Here is a 6,861-nt window from a genome sequence, read left to right on the forward strand (position 1 = left end):
ATTTCTTGGCGACTCGTCGCTTGTAAAACAGTCGTCAGGAATCCAAGCACAAACTTGTTCCTTGATTTTGGCAATTTTGGACTTTTGTTTTCTAGACTATATTTTAAAATTATTTTTGGTGAATCCTTAGACTTGTCAGTCTTAGGATCCTTTATGATTTTATCCTTTTTAGTTTTCCAAAATGGTTTTCTCTTGTGTTTTACTTTATTGACTTTGGATCTCACATCCATTTCACTGGCTTCACTATCAGCTTGATCAGTCCTTGAATCTGGGCTACTAAAAGCACCCTTTGGGGACTGACTAAGCCGCCTTTGAATATTAAGTTGTTGCTTGAACCAGTGCTTGCAATGTCTTGCAAGGTGAGAAGAATGACCACAAACAAAACAACACTTTCTCCTAGGAGCACTATAGAACTCATCAGAACTATAAAATGACTGGTGTGATGGGAAAGGTGATCCGTGGAAAGGAACATGATTATAAAACACATTTGATGATTGGCCCCGATCATCAAAATCATTAGTGTAATACGGATCAACAAAATTTTGTTGATAATGACCATAATAGTTGTTATCAAAACATGTGTATGACTAAGGATTTTGTGATTGATTAGTTATTTGAGAAAATGATCTTTTATTTGGTGGCACATATTTACATGAAGTACTCGTTTGATTATCATTTTCAAAAACTTTGCTTTTACTTGAATTATCCTCAGTATTACAACTTGGTGATGAACAACTAGCTATATGTTCACCTCAACAGGCCTTTCCAATGACCCACTTTCTTTTACACAAACTGCTGAAGAAGATGAACTACCATTAAGACTTACTGAAGGAACAACTGAATCAACAGTCTTGGGAGCAGCAGAAACAAATGTCTTCGAAATTGGCACATGACCTATACCGTAGACCATTTCTTCCTCTTGTGGTGAGTTAAAACTAAAGTGAGGAAGGCTAATATAGTTATCATTAAAAGGAGGTGGAACTGCAAAACTATCATAGCTTATTCTTGTCTTTATTCTTAACTCCATTTGTGACTAATTAATTAATTCAGCTTTTCGGAAGCTAACTCAAAATTTTTTATGGCAATTTTTCTTTGGGTTAATTCAATCTCTAATTTAACAATTTTAGCGTTTAGTTCAATAACATGATTGTCATGACGTTTGGCTAAATTTGTAGCAATGAAAACTCTTTCCCTAAGATCTGCCATATCATTACCATGAGTGTTAATTCTAGTAGTATAAATCTTTGCAGCCTTTTAAGATCTTCATTCTGACCTTTAATGCTATCTATTTGTTCTAGAATTTTAGCATTGTGATTTCTATAGTGAAGAACTTTATCAATACATTCTTGTGTGCAAAGTTTGTGTACCTCGGGAATGAGTGAGGCAGGTGTAGGAATCCCGTCGGTGGAGCTTGACGAGGTGCTTGCTTTACTACTTCCACCTGCAGCACACTCGGGGATGATTGGACTTGCTTGACTGCTTACACCCGCAACACTTGTCTCATCTTTATTTTCTTTGCACCAAAGCTTGATGGTAGAAGTCAACTTAGAGAGTGTTAAGGTATCCAGGTTTGTCATTCTCCTGATGGTAATCACACTGTTGTTCCATGTGTAAGGCAGTGAATTCAACAACTTCATGTTAATCTCAAACAACTTATTTGTGATACCGGCGCTTCTCAATTTAGTAACGAGTGACTCAAATCGAACAGTCAGCTTATTTCTGAACCCTATATATGTCACCAGCAGTCGATGTTGAGCCACAACTGTCTCCCCAGGACTTTGCAGGCCTTCCACCAACGTTGGTCTCCTTGCCTCATCAAAAGGTAGTCAATTTGCGTGTCTTTATTCCTAGAATAAGAATTTATAATACCTAGGTCATGGGCCACCGCAAACTCTAGGAGATATGTTCCGGTCTCATTCCTATCACCAAAACCGAAACCCCCATGTACGGCTTGAAAACCATCGTTAGCCTTACCAATGTGTCCATTAAAATCACACCATATACAAATCCTCTCACCCCTAGGTATGCCCCCTACCACTGCGTTTAGGCAATCCCAAAATTCTCTCTTTTCCTGATCCCCTAAGTATACATGAGGCGCGTAGGCGCAACCTACTGCTACTACTTCTTCTCCTAGTACTAATCTCAACACAATAATCCTGTCATTATGTCTTATCACCTCCGCCACACTATTGTGTAGTTCCTTGGCCACTAGAAACCCCACTCCATTCCTAGCTCCATCAGACACTAAGTACCACAACTTATACCCATTACAGTCATCCCCTCTATGCCCTTTCCACTTAGTCTCCTGGAAGCATGCTATCTGAACCCTACGTCTTCTAAGCACATCTACCAATTCTAGCAACTTACTATTTAGTGTTCCTACATTCCAAGAAGCCAAACACAATATATACTCCCTATCTTTACCCCTTTCTAGCCTTTCCTACACCCCTCGTAAAGGACATAACGTGTAGAAAAAATGTGTTTAAATGATACCGCCTGTAAACAAACTAAAAAAAGGACACAAACCATAAATTGCCTTTGTTTAAAGGACAAGATTTGTAATTCTGTCTTGATTTAATGGTTAAGTTAGTTTAACATAAAAATATCAATAAAGCAGGGAAAATTGGATTTTAATAATCCCAACTTAATGTAGTTGGCCGATAATAATCCCCACTTTGAAAATAGCTGTCACTGGTCCCAATTTTCACACAATTTGTTTCATTGGACATCCGTTAAAAATATTTTAACGCCTTTAAGTTTTTTCCAAATTTCAAATTGATTTTTTAGGGCTTTTGATCGGAATGAGATTATGAATCGATTGATGTAAAACTTAACTTGAAATGTCGTTTCAAACAGCTTGATTTTTGTTAATTAAAAGTTTAAACACCGGAATTTAAGCATCATTTAGTCATTTGGACCACCGTTTGGAGGTAAGTTTTACATCAATCGACTCGTATCCTCATTCCGATCAAAAGCCCTAAAATATCAGTTTGAAATTTGAAAAATCTTAACGTCGTTATGTTTTTTTTAACGGAGGTCCAATGAAAACAAATAGTGTGAAAATTGGGACCAGTGACGGCTATTTTCAAAGTTTGGATTATTATCGGCCAACTGCATTAAGTTGGGATTATTAAAATCCAATTCGCCAAGCAGTAACGCTTGAAATTGGATATTTTAGGTAGGGCTGGCAATTGGTTACCTGTTAAATACATGACAAGACATTTAATAACAAAAGTGTGGTATTTGATTTTTTTATTTTCTTAAATAATTAAAATTAGTAGGCTATGCTCCATCATTTTCTCTTATTGGTATACAAAACTTAAAACTGTCTTATAATCATGATATACAAAATAGTTAAATGAGTCGTATTCATGTTTGATACTTGTGTTAAACATGTCGCTTCTTACCTCTTAAACATGTTAAGACAAGAATTGTCAGTCCTAATTTTACGAGCATTTACTCTAGGTGTTACCAAGCAAAAAACACCTAACAAAACATCATCTTCTCTATCTTCCCAACACCCTAAGGTACGTATAACTTAGTCGATCTCAAGCTTTGTTGCATCAAGTTTTGATTAAATTCCTTGTTCATACATCTTAAATGGTTCCACAAACACCTAAACACATGTAAAAATGGAACTTGGTGCGGTATGTGTGTATTGTGTGGGTGTCGTGAGGTGTGTGTGGTGGTTTTAGTACACACATATGCATGCATGCATACATACATGCATAGGAAGATTCATAAATTTTTGCTAGGGTGGGCACCAAGTGGACCGGTAAAAAAATGGGTCGTGTCGAAGAGAACATGACCGGCCAACCATTTTGGAGGCCCAGAGTTAGTTGGGTCTGTAGCAATTTGGACTTAAACCAAATGTCAGGGACTATTTTTGCACTTTTAATTCACGAATCCTAGATTATAGTTAAAAACCCGCCGCTTTCTTCGCACAACTCCAATCCAAACCCTTAAATCATTACCTAAACCATGTCTGAAGCATACAGCTATGCACACTGAATCCTTGGGAAAAAATGTGTAGCTTCATGCCCCATCGGGTATTTGAAAGAAGATATGAAAGCGAAGGCGATTAAATCCATACAACTTTGGGTTAAATTGGCGACAAAGATAAAAAAAATTCATGATTAAATTTACGGCTAACCCCTCAAATACTTATATATTGGAGGAGTCTCACCACAAATATGAATCATCCAACAAAACCCAAAATATAAAAACAGTGTTGATAGGAAGTCAAATCTTAAGCAAAGTAGTTATACAAAACAGAAGGAAACTCGCAAATGAAACACAAGCTAGAATCTTCAACGCTATCTCAGTCATCCATAAGGTCCTCTGTTCAAGAAAAACAAAGTGAAAGTTATGAATTGTGACTTTGGTTTATTGTTTTGGATATTTATGTAATGAGTGAAGAACACGTTGGTTTATATGCATTACGAGTGAAGTAAAATTATGTTTCTTACCCTTTTATAATATATTATTTTATTTAGTTATTTCTTTTAGGTTTCTTAGTAAACCAAAAGCTAGGGGTGTAAACGGGCCGAACTCGTTTAAGTAACACAGAAATCAAGCTCGGCTTGTTTCGATCTCTATCTTTATCTCTATCTCTTTCTATAAAGCTCCTATACATACGAGTTTGAAATCTTAGATCACTCCCTCTTATTGATGGTTGATGAGGGGTGTCTCCCGATGGTATTGGAAAATTAGAAATGGTTAATGTAAATTAATTTATTGTAATAATGATATAAAACACTTGGTTTGATGAAACTCTTAAGTAGAGTTTGAAGACGCTTAATAGGTTTTTATTATTATATTAAGTCACTAATTAAGTGATGTACTTGATTTTCTTTCAACTCTTGTATATATTAGTAGACTTTGTGCCTCATTTGAAAGGACTTAAAATGTGTTCACTTAAAAATCCATATGGTCAGAGAGGAGTAATCTCTACTTGATTCCTTCACCATCCTATTCTAAAATATTCCTTTTCAAGAACACCGATATACCTAGTGTAACCTCGGGCGCGTAGCCTTTTCCGGCAGTACATACTGTCAGCTGTTTTACCTTGGAAGACAGACGGACTCTTTAGTAGAGACCCGAAATCTGTTTTAACTTATAAGGGACCCGTATTTTACAAGAATCCTTAGCCATAACCGTCAACATTTTGTTTGTTTTTTTGTTGTAGTCAAGGTGCTTAGTCAAAGACCAAATATGAAGAAGACACAATACAAGGATACTACAAGAAGACTTGTTAAACTACCCGCTAAAGACTTTGGATCATATCAGTTTTGAATACAAAAGTTCGTATTTATTCAGTTTTGTAAACAATATCGTACAAGAATATTTCTCATTACTAATGAGAGTATCGTTGGCGTTTATTTTATTTTATTTTTTAAATAAAATGTGACCCGTGTTCTACAGATGGTGATGATGTCAGAGGTGGTTGGGACAAGTGAATGAGAAGGGGTGGTCAGTGACACCACCAATAGGCGGCCATGGTGATTGATTCCAATCACATCATAATTGTTTTGTAACCCATAATACAAAAAAACAGTAAAAAAATCAGCAATAGCGGTGTTCAAAAAATGGTGACTCATTTGAAATTGGCTTGTTTATAAGCGAGTCAAGCTAAGATGGCTGTTTGTAAGCGATTTGAGCTCGAGATAAGGTAAGCTAACTTGTTGGCTCACTCTTTTGCTAGTTAAGTAAACTCAAATTTTAATGTTAACAATTATAACACAATTTTATTTATAAAAAAGTTAATAGTTCGGGATATATCGATATTTTCGTGCCAATCTGCATTTATAAGAGTATAAACGGGTCACAAAGTACACTTTACTAATGGGGCAGCTTATATTTGTTTAAACACAACAGGTACTTCACTATTGTAGGGGTATAATGGCCAACTTTAATTTTGATAAGAAAGTTAAAACTTATTCAAGGGTGCATAAAATTACTTAAAGTTCATATATTAGATTTTAGTCCAAATCATGTCGGTTCTTAAACCGCTTTGGTTATTCAAAGTTCGAACCGCTACACAAACTGTCGGGTTGGATCTGTTTGGAAACTGGATTGGCCCAAACTGATCCCGGGTCGGGTTCTAATCCGGTTTACTGGTTTGGAACGGGTATTTCTCATCTCTAGACATGTGATTGACCTAATGATTGTAAGTCTGTATGTTCATCTCAAATTGTGTTTTAATTCGGGCCATATGTGGCCCAAATGAGTTTTGAAAAATTTGGGTTGACATATCCAACAGTTTGAGGCTTCTGAGATTCTTTAACCTAATTTTATATTATTTCATTTTTTTACCAATATAATATGTTAGGTTAATGTCCCGTTCATAAGTTCATATATAAAAAAGTTACTTTGAAAATGATATTACACATGATTGACAACCTATTAACAGTTTGTAAAATCTTATCGAATCACATTACAAAATTCATCTTATTGAAATTTCCTTGTTTATTTGAAAATGTGATGGAGTAGGAAAATGATTTGTGTTTCGATGGGTTCACACGTAAAAGAAAAGGAAGAAAAGATTAATCGTCGAAATACCTAAAGTATAGAATTTAAAAGAATAAAGTTATTTGAGTAACTAACTGAAAGCTATTGAATCGACCTATGTAAACAATAAGCTCGTCATTTTCTACTAAAATCCAATTAAATGAAACTATATATAAACCTTAACTTGTAAATATAATACTTGTACTAAAATAAAGTTATCAAGTGGGGTTTGTTGAAAGCCTTAGACGGGTACATAAGTATTTTCATGATACCTTGCACGCCATTCACTTCTCCTTTATGTCTTTCCATGTTATATATTCATAATAAAAACCTCTATATCCAATTGGGAAA

The sequence above is a fragment of the Bidens hawaiensis genome, unplaced genomic scaffold (assembly GCF_021521415.1).
Source record: "Bidens hawaiensis isolate Kalapana, Puna unplaced genomic scaffold, B.hawaiensis_p1.1 tig00002935_1, whole genome shotgun sequence".
NCBI lineage: Eukaryota > Viridiplantae > Streptophyta > Magnoliopsida > Asterales > Asteraceae > Bidens > Bidens hawaiensis.